Consider the following 17,461-nt stretch of genomic DNA (forward strand, 5'->3'; position numbering starts at 1 on the left):
AGCTGCGCGCTACTGCGCGCCGTGACGTCATCCTGGCGCATCTGCGCTCGCCGCCCGAGAGAAATAAAACAAAATGAACGTTCTTGGCAAGGCAGGATTTCAACCCAGGTACTCGGGGTCCGAAGGCGAGCGTCATAACCACTGCGTTATTCACCCACGCTTGCAGAACGTGTATTTATGGTAACCATATCGCTGCATTGTACTGACGATTGCAACACAACTTCCTTTCGGAGAGAGAAAAACAAAATGCGAGAGAAAGAGAGAAAAAAAAGAAGGTGAGAGAGAGAAAGAAATAGAGAAAGAGAGAAAGGGAGAAAGAGCGCGAGAGAAACAAAGAAAGAACCTAGCTACAACCAAGAGACTCAATCAATCGGCCAGCTTTGCTGTGTTTTAAGCTTTGCGTGGCCTATTGCAAGCTTTCGCCTTTTCTTCTTTTTTTTTTTTTTAAGGTGAAGCATTTCTTTGCATACTCGGAGCCAGGGTCAAAGGCGAGACCGTGCATGGTCACAGAGTTTGTCAGCTGTCGGCGATGGCGTAAAATGTTCTGAGTGCGCCAAATCCTCACTTCCTACAAGACAAACGAAGGCCTACAAGACAGAAACGAAAGTGCAAAGAAAGCATGGTTATGTGAAAACTGCTGAACTGCTGGAACGATGTTCATAGAAGTGAGGAAGATTGTTCTGAAGCGAATGTTAGACAAATGTGGAAGGTATGAGACAATCGCCGGTGTTCATGCCTCGCTCGTTCGATGCACTGAAAATACCCATCAGTGCGCCCCAAAGTGAAATCAGGGCACTAAAAAAGAAAGTTTCTCAAGTGGAAAGTAAAGATGGCAGGAATCAATCGTTGTAAGCTCAACTTCAAAAGGAAGCATGTGACCTCGAGTACAAAAGTCGACAACTAAACTTAGAGGTTCACAGAATGCCTGTTGTGCCAGGTGATAACCTCCTCCATCAGGTCGCGGGCAAGCTTGAGGTTCCGCATCTTTCTGAGCCTAGAGTGCCTACTCGTTATGGCGAAATGCAAGGCATAATTGTCCGCTTTACCAGGCAGTCAATGACAGATCTCTGGATGAACAAAAAAGTAAGCTGAAAGAGCCACAGCCACGCATATTCGTGGATAACCTAACCCGGCATAGCAGGCAACTCTTGAAAGCAACGAAAGATTGGGCGTGGGAGAACAGTTTTAAGTTCACATGGTATGCGTATGGCAAAGGGCTTGTACGAAAATATTGTGGAGCACGCGCAGCACTTGTGAAATATTTCGACGACTTTACCCGTTTGCATGTCGCATTAGGTTTCTTCGAGGCTGCACATAAGTGTTGCATGCCAAGTGGTAAGGGCAGCGTGGTGTCTGATTTAGGTTCGCGTGCATTATTTCATTATTTTTTTTATTATTACTGTCAACCCTCATAGAGGGTCGTAACAGAGGGCAATACAATTACATAAATCAAGTATGGACAATGTCAATGTACGCAAAGTTGCTTAACACTAGTCAATTCACAGTAAATAAGATGTTCACTTGAATGCTGTTCAGCACATTTATGACATTTATCAAAATACGTAAAATGAACAACCACACATCACTTGGCACTTCAAAACTAAATTGATAACTCCCGTAAATACGCCTCAGCAGCACCTTCAAAGTCGGTGACATCTTTTAGGCTAACAATAGCGTTTGGCAATTGGTTCCACATTTCTATCGCATCCGGGGAAAATGAGTATCGAAATGTATCACTGTTAGTTCGATATGGCTTTATGACGTATCGTGGTTAGTTCGCGGGTTTCTTTTGCCTGGAGCATGTAGATATTTGAGCTTATCAATCTTAAGTTGATTCTGCATTATTTGATAAATTACCTTCAGCCTATATTTGTTTCTACGTACCTCAAGACGATCCAAGTTGCAACGCTGTAACATCAGCGTGACCGATTCCTTCCTTCGGTACGTCGAAGAAATAAAACGCGCCGCCAGTCTCTGTATCCTTTCCAACTTCCTCTTAAGCGTCACTTGATGGGGGCTCCAAACAACGGCCGGCTGAGTATTCTAGTATCGTCCTAATGAAGGTGGTGTATGCAATAAGTTATACATTACGCGATGAATGTTCGTTCTTTTTTCTCAGAAAGTATAACTTTTGATAGGCTGTCACGCAGACGTTATCTATATGTTGGTTCCATGTCAAATTTCGTGTTGTTGTTGCCCCTAGATACTTGAACTAGTGCGCATTCTCCAACAAGTGTCCTGAAATGCTGTAAGAAAATGAATAGATAGTGTTCTTTTTGCTGATGTGTGTATATGTAGATTTGGGATAATTTATTTCCATTTTCCATTTCCTACACCAATCATCTAAATTTTTGCAAACATTTCTGAATTTTAAGCTGGTCATCTAGTTTAGTAATTGTGGTGTATATTAAGCAGTCGTCTGCGAAGAGCTTAACCTGAACACCCTCTTCTGCCACGCTACTTATGTCATTGATATAAAGGAGAAACAATAGTGGTCCCAATACTGAGCCTTGGGGCACTCCTGAGAGTACAGCTAATGAATATGATAGATAGCCATCCAGTTTAACTGGCTGCGTACGGTTTGTTAAGTATGCTTGAATTCATTGTATTACACATTCATTTATTGCTTAATTATGTAATTTGAAGATTAATTGGACATGAGGCACTTTATCAAAAACTTTCGCAAAATCCACGCAAACCACATCAACCTGATGTCTTACACCTACTGCACCTGCAAAGTCGTGAATTGTTTCTATTAACTGTGTAACAGTTGTTCACCCGGTCCTGAATCCATGTTGATAAGGATAGAATAAATTATTCTGATCTAGAAACCTGAGTATGGGTTTTGCAATTATATGTTCGAAGACTTTGCAAGTAACTGAAGTAAGTGACGCTGGCCGTTAATTTGTTGCCTGTGTTCGGTTACCTCCTTTAAATACAGGCATCACGAATGCGGTGCGCCAGTCTTTCTGCAGTGAGCAAGTTGTATAAGATTTTCGAAAGATGATAGATAATGTGACATCCATTCTCCGTATCGTTTGAGGAATACAGCAGGTATATTATCGGGTCTGCTCGATTTTTTCGTATCTAATTTGAGTAGTTGCTGAAATATCTCTAGCTGGGTGACTTCAAGTGTTTCCATTGGAACAGTAGGGGGAATATGTAAAGCTTCTTTTATACTCACAGTAGTTTCTGGGACGTTGAATACAGATTGGAAAAAATTGTTAAGATTGTTTGCGGTTTTGTCCTTTTCGCCTATATATAATGTCGCTTCCAACATGAATTTCGTCAACCATTTTTTCTTGTCGCTAAAATATCGCCAAAGTTTTTGAGGTGTGGACCTAAGGAAATCACCAAGGTTTTTTTTTTTTTTTTCAAAGAATGTTTGTTTAGATTTAGCCAAAGTACGCTTGAGTTCAGTTATTAGATTGGCTAAGACCATTGACGACGTGTTCGTTTCACCGCCATGTCTTAATTTTTCTTTTCATATGAATTTTATCTCGAGTGATGCAAGGACTTGTATGGTTTGTTTGTTTTTTATTTATTTATTTCATATACCTCGCAGGCTCCAGAAGGAGTATTGCGTGAGGGGGGCGGTACAGATAACAATTGTGGAGCAAAAACATGTTATACAGTTACATAAATATGAACAGAACGAGAATAAAATAATAAACAAAGAACGCAAAATAATAAACAAAAAGAAGGGAAGGTAAACTAACAGTTGTTAGCTTGCCAGTATGCAGTAAAGCAAACAATCTTAGCACAAATGCTTACATCAATACACATCAATGAAGTTAAGAAGAACAAAACTAAAACAGACACTGATCTTTAGCGAAGTAGCCAAAAATTACACTGATTTTTTGTCTGAAGGTTACTGGGTCGTTAATGTCAGCGATGTTATCAGGAAGACCATTCCATAGCGCAATGACACGTGGCAAAGCTGAGCAGTTGAATGCATTGGTGTGGCCGAAGATGCGTTGGAAACTGAGATGATTGTGCAGACGTCTAGATGTGCGAGAGGGACGAACGAGCGATAAAGTAGATGGATGTACATTATGCATGATTTTGGGCAGAAGACAAAGCAACGCTATATTCCTGCGCGATTCCAAAGATGAAAGCGACAACGACAATTTTATGTTAGTTACGCCCGAAAATGGGCTATAATCTCTGGCAATGAAACGTGCAGCGCGGTTTTGGATCGACTCGAGAAGTTGGATAAGATATGCCTGATGAGGTGACCATATAGAAGCTGCGAATTCGAGCTGGGGTTGGACTAATGTTTGGTAAGCTATCTTTCTGGTGAGAGAAGGAGCGCTGCGAAGGTTACGTTTTAGATATCCGAGAGTGCGCGATGCTTTAGCTGTTATTTTTTCAATGTGGGATGACCATGAAAAGCTCGGTGTTAGAAGGATGCCAAGGCATTTGTATGAAAATGTGCGAGTGACGATACTGTTGCCAAGTGAGTAACTGAAAATAGAGTAGGATTTCTTGCGAGTAAATGTAATTAGATTGCATTTGTTAGTGTTCAGGGTCATTTGTCAATCCAAACACCAGTTAGTGACACATTGAAGGTCATGTTGAAGAGCGATGTGATCAGCGGGGGAACGGATTTGATGGTAGATAACGCAGTCATCTGCGAATAGTCGAACATTGGATGTAATGTTAGATGGCAAGTCATTGATGAAAATGAGGAAGTGTAAGGGTCCAAGGACACTTCCCTGAGGTACGCCTGATGTTACGTTACTGAAAGGGGAAGAGTACTGGTCAATAACAGTAGACTGCTTTCGAAAAGACAAAAAGTTTCTTATCCAAGAAATTGTTAGTTCGTCAAGGTTTAAGCATGAGAGTTTAGAAATGAGGCGACAGTGAGCAACGCGATCAAATGCTTTAGAAAAGTCTATGAATATTGAGTCAGTCTAGGCATTGTCGTCCATATTTTGAAAAAGATCCGTGGTGAATTCGATTAGTTGTTTCTCACATGAACGGCCTTTTCTGAATAGATGCTGATGTTTAAAAAAGAAGTTATTACATTCTAACTGGTTAACGACATTAGTAAATATGATGCGTTCGAGTAACTTGCAGGGAACGCTAGTTAGTGATATGGGACGGTAATTACTCGCATCGCTCTTGTCACCTGACTTGAAGATGGGTATGATTTTTCCGACTTTCCAATGATTCGGCAGCTCCCCTGTTGACAGGCACTGCTGAAATATATGACTGAGGATTGTACTGGAAGGGACTACTGTATGCTTTAGGATTTTCGTGTTAATGCCATCAAATCCGGAACTAGTCGATAATTTGAGATTGTGAATCAAAGTAGCGATTCCAGCGGCTGTTACGGTAATAGGAATCATATATTGGTAATCTAACTCTGCCATCATAGGCATATTGGAGTGGTCTTCCTTTGTGAACGTGGAAATTAAGTAGTTGTTAAGAACAGATGCGCAGTGCTCTGGCGGTATATGGGAAGACCAGTGCCATCCACCAGTGCGGAAGTGTCAGTCCTGTTTGAAGGAGATATGGTTTCTCAGAACTTCTTAGGATTATTTTTTATGAGTGATTGGAGGTCATCGGAAAAGAATTTATACTTTGCATGACGAAGGGAACGGCAGTAGGCTTTTTCGCAGGCTTTATGTTTATTCCACGAATCTAGCGTGTTGACACTTTTGGCTGCCCTGTATAAACGTTTCTTTTTGTTTTTTAACGCATTCAAAGTTTTATTAAACTATGGTTTGGAACAGTTGGTGCGAAATGAGATCTGAGGTATGTATTTATTTGCTAGACCTAGTAGCGGTTCTTTAAAAAGGCGGCAATTTTTGTTGACTGATCGTTGAGGAAATGTTGCGATAAATCTAGATGAGAAGCTTTGTAAATCACGTTTAATGACATTATAGTCTGCTCTTTTATAGTCAAATATTCGTTTTGTTGTTAGATTCCGCGTACATAGAGGTGCGCGAACTGTAAATTCTAATACCGAGTGGTCACTGAACCCATCAGTGATTGAAATGGCGCTAACTCAGGTGCTGTTGTTAGAACAAGGTCTAAGAAATGCGCTAGAACGTTAGAAATGCGCGTTGGTTGGAGAAGTAGTTGCTCAAAGAAAAAATCAAGGACGAGCTGGACAAAGTCATTACATGTACGCGAATTGCCCCTCAAGTTAGGCCAATCTATATCCTGGAAATTAAAATCGCCAAGAATGAATTATAAGCTTTAGGGAATTTAGAACGAACAGCAGTAAGGTTCTCATGCAAGTTAAAAACAAAGTTATCTGTGCTGTCAGGAGGCCTGTAGCACACTCCATAAAGTGACTTTGATACTGTCGATGTTATACAAACCCACAATATCTCAATAGCGGAGGGGATCGGTACTATAAACGAAGTGATGTATTTCTTTATTGCCAAGAAGATGCCACCTCCCCTTCTATTATGTCTGTCTCAGCGATAAATGACATAGTCCTCCGTATCAGGAAAAACTTCGCTGTCATTCCCGTCGCCACAGAGCCAAGTTTCCGTTAGTGCCAAAATGTCTGTTACTGTTTTCTAAATATTATACGATTTCGGTGCGTTTAGAAATTATACTACGAATGTTAGTAAATGATAAAGCTAGGTACGATGGGTCGACGTGTATATGTTGCGCAGCAGAGGGGTTGTCAGATGTGCATGTTATCGGGTTAAGTTCTAGCTATCGCGAAAGTGGTACCACGGAGTACCACGGGGAGTCATATCTGTAAGTAGTGTTATCTACTCGCTGTTTGTCGAGGGTAAACTTCAATGGCACGCCCCTGGTTTTTGCGAAGGCAATGAGCTTGCGTCGGGCGATGCGCGTTTGAACAGTCTTCGCGAACGGCGAATTCTGTGCCTTTGAATTTATAGCCATTTTTCTATTATGCTTTGTTTATATTTAAAAGAATGTAAATTTAGCAATTATTGGCCTGTTCTTCTCTCTGTTGAACTGGCGAAGGCGGTGTGCGCGTTCTATTTGGGTGGGTTCGATGGCGATGCCAAGGTGCTCACTGCACAATATCCTTTGATTCAGATGATGACCATGATTCGTTTCGATCATCAGAGATGCCAAAGAAGAGTAAATTACACCGCCGAAGTCTATTTTTCGGCAACCACACAACGCATATCTATTGATTTAAGCTGCCTCGAGATAGCACGGGATTTTTCAGGAGACTCGGGTGACGAGCTATTGCCAGAACATTTAATCGATACGAGATCGCCCTCAACAGTCTGAAGCCTAACGGATAACTGCTTCAGTTGATCGTCGAGAGATGCCTGTCAACTTTTAAGGGCTCGCAGGTCACTTCGAATTTCATCCTGACCGGTTTCGATACGTCGCAACGATTCCAAAATGGTATCTATATCAACTGGACCAGGATTTGATTCAACATCTTCAGAAAGAAGTAAGCATACCCCACATATGAACAAGCACAACAAGTTCTTACAGCGTTTGATAGGAAGTGGCTTCTCACTGGGGCACGACACCACAAAAAAGACAGCGATTTCTTCTCTTCAAGCAAGAACAACGATTCAGGTAACTAACCTGGAACAGAAGCATTGGGGAACGTTCCATGTCGAAAACGGTGTCGTGCCCCAGCGGCGAGGCGCCGAATGATGGCTTATAAGTTGTGTATCCCGTGCTGATAGTGGCGGCAGCATGTCGTCTTGATACTCCTGGTTGCCAGCAGCAGGCAGGAATGAATCCCAGTTTTGGTGATGACGGGCATTTCACGGAGTGATTAGTTGCTGGTATGCCGACTGCTTCTCGAGTAGCACATGATGCGGTAGCTAAAGGCAAAGCCAGCAGAAGAAGGTGCACCTGGAACAGAAGCATTGGTGAACGCTCCATGTCGAAAATGGTGTCGTGCCCCAGCGGGGCGACGCCGAATGATGGCTTATAAGCTGCGTATCCCGTGCTGATAGTGGCGGCAGCATGTCGTCTTGATACTCCTGGATTCCAGCAGCAGGCACGAATGAATCAAAGTCTTGGTGATGACGGGCATTTCACGGAGTGATTAGTTGCTGGCATGCTGACTGCTTCCCGAGTGGCACATGATGCGGCAGGCAAAGGCAAAGCCAGCCGAAGAAGGTGCACCTGGAATAGAAGCATTGGTGAACGCTCCATGTCAAAAAGGGCGCCGAATGATGGACACCCCACGATGGAACGATGGACACACCACGATGGACACCCCACAATGGACACACCACGATGGAACATATTTGTCTATGCAATGACTTTTACCACATTTGAATTCTTGCCATAGTTCTACTGTTTTTAGGCCAGCGGTACTCTTGAAAGTATGAAATTGAATCTGCAAAAATCTATAATCGAAGTGTCATCAGCCCTAGCATAGTCCTTAATTTTTACTGGCACATAGCTCTTCACTTTTCTAGTTGCTCGGATAGGCACATCGAGACACATTATCCTGTGATCCGATATACCATCTTCTACTGTCACACTGTAATCATTTATTTGATAGGAACACCAAGTCTAGTACTCACCTTGACGTCGGTGTAATTCTAGTATCTTCAAGCACGATTTGTTTCAAATTGGACGTAAACATAATGTCTAGTATTTTTTCAGCGCTTACTGATTTCACGCCACTATACGAACAAATTTTCCGGTTTATATGTGGTAGGTTAAAATCTCCAGTCATTACCAACCTAGTGTTCCCATTTACATGAGAATATAAAAACTTATTCAGGTTTTCGAGAAACTCAGGGGAGCTTGAGGGTGGCCGATATACAACTCCGATAAAGAAAACAGTACTTTCACGAGTTATTTTCCACCAGAGATTTTCTGCTACTTCAAAATCAATCAACGAAGCATTCAGAGAACGTTTAACTATTATACACACTCCACCTCCACGTGAGTTTCTGTCTTTTCTCAATATGTTGTAACTGGGAGGAACAGTGCAATCATTCGGTACATTTCTATGCAACCATGTTTCGGTTATGGTGGTTATGTGAGGATCATGCGAAAGAAATAAATACTCATGATGCGTAGTCTTCTTTACTATACTGCGCGCATTAAACGAGAGCAATGTTAGCTATTTTTTTGGTGTCTCAAATGAGCTGCATGAGCTAGATCCATTTGACTTAGTTGCTACAACGTGCTCACTTCGCTTCGTTTGATCAGTATCCCGTTTGCCCGAGTGCAAGTAGCGCTTGTCTCTGACATCATCCCATGCGTATAACCGATCGTTTATCCGTAGTTTATCGTGCACAAGAACTACTTTTGCCCTTGCATCCCTGTCCAAGGCAGCACTTTCCGATAACTTCTTTCGTATCTGCACTGTTTCCTTCGCATAGTCATTACTTATCCTGATTGAAGTTCCCTTAAGCTTTGCGCAGCTTTTGAGGACGGTATCCTTTTCCTTGTATTCATAAAATTTCAAGATCACAGGCCTTGGTCAATCAGGATTTACTTTGCCAATCCGGTGAATTCTTCCGACTGTAGTGACTTCTATGCCAAGAACTTTAGAAAAATGTCATTTACAACGGGTTTAATTAACACTTGTGCAGACTCGTTCGCGCTTTCAGTAAGACCAAACACCACAAGATTATTTCGTTTATTATTTTCATAATCGATTAATCTTTCAGATTGTTTTCGTATGGTGGTCTCCAATTTATCTATTCTACTTTTCATTTCGTCGAACATGGCTAGCACACTTTGCATCTTATCAGTTTTAGCATTCACTTCTGCAATTTCCTGATATCATCTATCTTGAGATCCAATACATTTTGATTTCCTAGAATTTCCTGCAAGATTTCAGCAGTTTTTGGGCCTGGATTTTCCTCAACATCCCCGGCCATCAGCAGCAACAGCCGTATTGACCAGCAATCCACCAAAATAGCACAAAATCTACGAGGGCATGGCAGGACTAACAAGCATCTATTATCGTTACGATACGTAGAGCAGTAACTAACCTGCAATAGCAGTAACGGTGTTTTAGGCATCATGCTTGTCAGCCATGCCCTCTGAAGCCGATGTTCTGGCGTTGTTCCTTTTGTAGACTGGTTGCTGGTGACGTCACACCCGTGGCAGCAAGTCCGGAAAATGCGCACTCCAAGCTTGCATTTCTGCTAAGTTGCGCATCGACGACGAAAAAGAGGCATCCATCGTCCCTCTCCGACATTCCGACGAGGAACCACGGCGGCATCTGCAATAGCAGTAACGCGTTTTAGGCATCATGCTTGTCAGCCAAGTGCCATGCCCTCTGACTTGTAACATGTCTTCATATAAATACTAGGTCGGTAAAAATACTATGTTTTCTCTCGACGAATTTTATGACTAATTTTCGTTTCGCTTTTCAACCATTATGCTTACAGAAAGTTGGGGTACTTGCGAACATTACATCTTTAAACTGACTTGTCAGCAGCAAATTATTTTATTACAGGGATAGGTCGCGGAGGTGGAGTTTCTATACTACCCGAATCATGCATGAAGTGCCAGACACCCGATGCATTTTCCGCTCGCCCACCGTACTGTTAATAGTTTCCTTATTGATGACCGATATATTGTTCAGTGTCTGTCACCGGCCAGCAAATAGCAATTCACATTTCTTCGAGATGTATGACCATATGGCAAGTATTGCTGATGCAAAACATGTGCTTTGGTATATTGTGCTACAGTAGGAGCACAATAAACCCAAGTAGTTCCAGTCCGCGCTTGTCCCGTGTTCCTCCCTTGTCCGTGTTTATTTCGCGCTGTTTTTTCACCGCTGTACTAATATCTGCAGCGAATTTTATTATTGATATGCACGGCAAAAATGCAATTACGACATTCAAAACAAGATTATCCAACAGATTCGTTAATGTATTAAACCAACCAACAAGCGTAATACCCGAGTCCCATTCTGTGTTGGACCTTACAAACCTCTCACAATCATGAATGAAGTCGTGCGTTTTATTGTGTCATATCAGCGGTAATTACCCGTGTTCCTGTGCTCAGAAAAACGCCTCATGCGCACACGAGCATCCACGGTTATTTCTTATCAGTCGTTCATAGATTCAGCTCTCTGTTCCTTTCGCGTCACAATAATAAAAACTAACTGGGATGGAATTCTAGAACTAGTCACGCTAAACAAGAGTATGACCTATTCGTCGAAACATGCAAGTATATGTACGAGATGCACTTCCCTGTAAAAGTGCGTAACAGAAACCGAAAGATTCGCAAGCCACGGATAACACCTGAGCTTTGGAACGGTAATAAAATAAAGGACCAGTTATATCGGAGTTTTACAGCTCCTCGTAGTCCAGACGACCTAAGTGAGCGAGTGAAACAACTTTATTCAGACCCGCGGATTGAGGCCTGGGCCTAGGCCGCGCCAGGGGCGGTAGAGAGACCTTGTCTCCCGGCCGTCTCTCGAGCTCGCTGGATGGTCCATAGTTGATCTTGAATATCTGAGCTGATCAGCGCGGCTTTCCACCGCGCCTTAAGCCGTTCTGGAGAGATTGCATTTTTATCTTGTACATGTGCGCAATCCCATAGACTGTGTTCTAGGGTGGTGTGTTCTGTCCGACATAATTTGCACAAGTCATCTGGGTATAGCCCGGGGTAGACGCGATGTAGGTGCACCGGGTTGGGGAAGGTTTTAGTTTGAAGTTGCCTCCAGTCAACCACCTGAGATCTGAGCTAGGAGGTGGGAATATGCACCTCGAATTTTGGTAGAAGCGGGTGATGTCGCAGAATTTGAGCATTCTGTCCCTCTCCTTCCATGCCTCCCCTCCCGTTCCTTCGGGGGAAGCTTCTTCGCCAGCGCGGTAAATGAGACCTCGCGCGACGCGGTGGGCTTCCTCGTTGAGGTTGGGAGTGGGGGACTCACAGGAGGCGGGGGCTGGGAACCAAATGATGTATGTCTCTTAAAATTCCTCTGATGATACCAGCTGAGCTTTCCTGTGAGTATGGTAGCGGCCTCGGGCGATATTCTTCCTCGCGCACAGTTTCTGATCGCCGACTGCGAGTCGCTGATGACGTATCTGCATTTGGGGGAAATTAAGGCCTGAGCGATAGCTACTTCTTCTGCAATTTCACTGTTATTAGAGCGTATCGAGCACGTGCTTATGCACTCGTGGTCGAAGTTTATTACTACTGCGACGTAGTATTCGTGAGTCGGGTACTCCGCTGCGTCCACGAACAAGGCCTACTTGTCTCTATCGTATGCCTTGAGTAGAGCTTTAGCTCTGCTTTCCCTCCTGCCCTGATCAAGTCCGGGGTGCATGTTTTTGGGCAGAATGGGGACCTGGATCATTTCCCTGATTACTTTCGGAACCGACACTTTACATCCTTGTTGATTTTGATGTTTATCTATAATTTGCCGAGGATACTCCTGCCCGTTGTTGTGTCTGGCGGTCCTTCGGGACAAAGGAAGCTAGGCGCCGACTGCGACGCGCCAACCTGGCGCCCCTTTCTCGCAGCCGAGGAGCGTCACATGGGACTGAGGGATTAGCAGTTAGTCTCCAGGCTAGCCTCATGCATCGCTAAACTGCAACGTCGCCCCTTGGTGCGGTTCCGTGAATTACCAGCGCCGCCCGAACTACGACGAGGCCCGGCGCCGACTGCGACGCACCAACCTGGCGCCCTTTTGAGACAGCCACCGCCCTCCCTGGTTCCGCGAACTGACCGTTATGGAGAGGCGAATCTTGAAAAGGGCCAGTGTATGGCAATCCCGTGGGATCGACATCAATGTTCGTTTCCCAAGGTGTTAACCGCGGCCTGTGTTCGGGGGCGACCAGGCCAGACTGGAGGCGGAGCCCGGCGGGAAACGATGACACATCACGTGCGGGATATGGCCACCTGATCAAAGACTGTGATTGGCCTAAAAGAACCTCATTGAACCCCCTCCACGAGTGAAAGGGGGAAATTAGCTGGTTTAAAAAGGGGAGCTTGAGTGTTGGAAAGCGCGCTCGGACATGCAACGACATCGCATGTAGTAAGCTCCGGTGATCATGGAGCCCATATTTGTTTCAAACTATGTACATATGTATATAAAACGTTTTGTTCTCAACTCTCTGCCTAACCCCTTCTCCTGGCACTTGGCACGACACCACACACGACTCATTCGTGGCCGCTCGGACGCTCGGACTTCGCAACAGTGGTTGGCAGCTCGGTCGGACCAGCCAACGTCAGCTGCCCGAATGTGGTGAGTGCCTGAAGTTTACCTCTCGTATTGCCAGACCTAGACAGCTCACTTTGTTGTTAGTAGGTGTTGACGTTTTGTCATTGGGTTGTAACTTTGTTCGGTCAGCCAAGAATTGGGTGGTTTGACTGCTTAGTTATTAGCAGAGGGTAAACGAGGCGGAGTGCAGTGTCAGTATGGACAAATTCAAAGTGCAGGACCTCCTTGAAATTTGCAAGGAACTCGGGATTGCGGTTGGGCCCGCTAAGCGGAAACAAAGCATCCTCGCGCTTATCGAGGCAGAGGAGAGAGAGAGAATAGACATCTTTAATATGTAAATGCAGCTTTGGCGAGGCGTCCTCATTCCATAATGCCTTGAGCTCGGGTCGCGTCCTGGGCCCTCGCAATCAACCGTTGGTGATCTTCGAGGTCGGAGCTGGCCAAGGCTCTCTCCCAAAGCTCGTTGGTGTGGTAAGGGTTCGGAGGATCGAGTGGTGCCTCTCTGCAGCCCCCTACTATGTGCCTGAGGGACCCGGGCTCTGCGCAGAAGCGGCATTGCGGAGAGAATTGTGTAGGGGCTATGAGGTGGTTTCTGGTTAGGTGGGGTGTTAACCTGCAGAGCTCGGAGGAATCGCTCCTGCTCTCTATCTAAGTAGTGACTTGTGTGGGGGCGCACATGTTCTGCGGGTTAGCTTGTAGTGTTGTGTGATGTCTTGGTATGAGACTAGAGGGTGCATGCGCTCGGGTTCAGATTCCTCGGCGTCGGCTCGGTGGGTCAAATCTCGAGCCACGTGGTTGGCGACCTCGTTGCCAGGAATGCCGTGATGAGCTGGCGCCCAGATGATCATGACTTATCTGGTTGGCAGCTTTTGATTTATTATCTTGAGCGTAGGGGCATAAATTCTGCCGCTAGCGAAGTTGCGGCACGCCTGTTGGGAGTCGATCACTATGACTTCAACCTGTGTTTGGGAGAGCGCGAGGGCTATGGCCGCTTCCTCGGCTTGGAGGGGATTGTATCGGGTGAGCGAAATGCTGCTCCGATGTTCTTTGTTGACGATTACGGTGGCTGTTGTGGCCGCGCGTCTGGGGTAAGACCCCGCATCCGTGTAGGCTGTAGAGGGTAAAGTCCCGTATCGCTTGTGTATGGCCCGAGCCCGGGCCTTCCTTCGCTGTGCGTGGTGTACTGGGTGCAGGTTGCGAGGTAGAGGAGGTACGGTGATGTTGCTCCGGATGGCATGGGGTAAGCTAAAAGTCTGAGGCGGCGTATCGCTGAGAGGAGCAGATAGCCCCATGCGTAAGAGGATGGACCACCCTGCTTCCGTAACCGCCAACCTTGTTCGCTGGCTGGATAAATGTGCCTCGATCAGCTCCTCGGCCGTGTTGTGCACGCCTAGTCGTAGTAGGTGTTCTGTGGACGTACTGATCGGCAGGCCCATCGCCTGCTTATATGCCTTTCTGATCATTGTGTTGATTTTTGTGAATTCCGTCGCGTTCAGTAGGGGCGTATGGAAGAGCGTAAATTGTTCGAGACACGACGAAGGCGTGTGCGCCTCCCCCATTCCTCTGGTATTTGTTGTTATTCGCCGGATCATGTGGGTAACTTGGGCTTTTGTATTCTTAAGCTGGTTAATTAATATCGTGTTGGTGCGATCCGACTGGAAAACCATTCCCAATATCTTTACGCTCTGAGACGGAACGATGGTGTGTCCCTCCAGTTGTATGTTGATAGTGGGCGAGTAGGATGCGTGCTTCTTTCGCGGTGAGACCAGGAGTAGCTCCGACTTTTGGGGGGCGCAGCTGAGGCCGCACGACTTAGCATAGTCGCTCACCACGTCGGCCGCTTCCTGCAAGCGGCTCTCCATTGCCCCGATGGACCCCGTGGACGACGAGATGGTAATGTCGTCGGCATACTAGGCCATGCGGGATCCCCGGGATGTTATCCTGGAGCGGCGGGAGGCCTATTAGGGCGATATTGAAAAGGAGAGGGGATAATACTGCGCCCTGTTGTGTGCCGCGCCCGCCCAGTAGAAAGGGGTCTGTGGCTTGGTCCCCGAATTTTGGGATGGCTTTTCTATCTGAGAGGAAATCTCTGATATAGGAATACGTCCTGGCCCCACAGCCCAGCGTGTTTAGCCTCTGTAAGATTCCTGTATGCTTGACGTTATCAAACGCCCCTTTAAGATTAAGGCGAGGATAGCCGTGGGGGAGTTGCGTGTCGCTGGTACAATCACCTCCTCCTTCAGCTGAAGTAGGATGTCTTGAGTTGAGAGGTGTGGATGGAATCCTATCATAGTTGCTGGAAGTTTCCCCGAGTCCTCCAGGAATGGTTGTAGCCGGTTGAGAACGATGTGCTCTAGGATCTTTCCTACACACGAAGTGAGGGAGATCGGTCGTAGGTTCTCAATGGCTCGTGGTTTGCCTGGCTTCGGTATCAGACGAACCTCGGCCATTTTCCAGTCCTCGGGAAGGTTTTCTTCCCTCCATACTTCGTTAAGGTGAGCGGTAAGCTCTAGCGAGCGGTTGTCAAGATTGACAAGTGCCTTAGTGGTGATTTGGTCCATTCCCGGGGCTGTGTGGCGTCTCAAGCCCATTATCGCCACTGTTAGTTCATGTAGATGAATGTCCTCATCTAGGAGCTCATTTGGGGTGCCGGTGTAGGGTGGCAGAGGCTCCAATGGCTGTGTGGGGAAGTACTGGGCTTTGAGAGTCAAAAGGACTCTCGTTTCCTGGAAATCAAAAGGACCCTCGTCAAAAGGACCCTCGTTTCCTGGAAATTGGTGGATTGCTCGGGCCATATTGGGGTGGGATTCCGTTTTGCTGCTGGCCGGGTTGATTAAATACCTCAATAACTTCCACGTCTTGGAAGTACTCAGACTTCCTCTCAAGCTGTCGCAAAGGGATAGCCAATTTTTGCTCCATAGTGTGTTAGCGTATTCCTCAGCCTCTTGTGTGAGTAGTGCGATTCGCCTCTTGAGCATGCGATTTAATCTTTGCTCTTTGCCTTTTCCAACGTTCAGCAGGCTACGCCGGGCTTCCCACATGTGGAGCAAGTGAGCGTCGATGCTTGGAGTAGTGGTGGACGTTTCAAGTATTTTAGTATGCGCCTTCACATCCTGGTGGAGCTGAGTGATCCAGTCCTTAATTGACTGAAGCTGTAAGTTCTGTTCGTTTGTAGCTCTTTCTTCTCTTATCTCCCGCAGCTTGGTCCAATCAGTGAGTCTAGCAGTGCCTATCCTGGCTTTGTATTCGAGGCCATGGAGAATGGTGGCTTGCAGCGCGTGGTCGCTGCCTAGGTACTCCGCCAGATTGGTGCAACAAGCTTGGGGGATATTTCTGGTGAGGGTTAAGTCGGGGTTCGTGTCTCTTGTAACACTTGTGCCGAGCCTCGTGCTACTCCTTGGATCGTTGACGAGTGTGAGGTCCATGTCCTCAATAACTTTGTGAAGCAGGTTTGCCCTGGGGTAGGCGACGGTCGAGGAGGCCCAGGGAGCTCATGAGGCTATTCAAGATAGAAAGACCGCTGCTCAGGAGCTCGAAAAGAAGGAGAGGGAGAGAGATGCCCAACGTGAGGAGGAGAGAGCTGCCGAGAGAGAACATCAATTAAAACTGAAAGAGCTGGAACTTCGGATGTCCGCCGAACGCCATGCTCCCACTATGCGGGAGTCTGTAAACATAAAAATGAAAGACCTTTTGCAACTGTTCAGAGTTGGCGAGGACATCGCGCTCTTTTTTGTAAATTTTGAGCGGACATGCGAGAAGGCTGGGTTCTCTTCCGAAAGTTGGCCGCAAAAATTGTTAACACTTCTTCCCTGCGAGGCCGCCGATGTAATAGCTCGACTCAGTAAAGAGGATGCTGAATCATATGAAAAGGTCAAAGGGGCGCTGTTGCACAAATACCGTTTGTCAACAGAGGCATTCCGACAGCGTTTTAGGCATGCGCGGAAAGCAAGTGAATCGCATCAGGACTTCGCCTATCAGATTAAGGCTAACCTGGTGGAATGGCTTAAGAGTGCGGAAGTCTATAGTGCCCACGATAAAGTGATAGAATGCATCACCATCGAGCAATTCTACAGGGGCATTTCTGAGGAGACGAGGTTGTGGCTCCAAGACAAGCTCACAGAGCCACATTTGCGCAAAGCTGCTGAGCTTGCGGAGCAGTACGAAACGCGTAGGAATTTGCGTGGAAGGGTAGGGCAGCCTGAGAAAGGCCAGAAAAAGGAATTTGGGCCTAGGAGGTCCAAAGGAAAAAGGTTCCCGCCGCGTAAAGACTTCAGAAAGGAGGAAGAACGAGTACAGGAGCAGCCGAAAGAGGGGCACGACAGGGAGTCAAAAGCAGCG

Source organism: Dermacentor silvarum, chromosome 1, assembly GCF_013339745.2.
Source record: "Dermacentor silvarum isolate Dsil-2018 chromosome 1, BIME_Dsil_1.4, whole genome shotgun sequence".
Lineage (NCBI taxonomy): Eukaryota > Metazoa > Arthropoda > Arachnida > Ixodida > Ixodidae > Dermacentor > Dermacentor silvarum.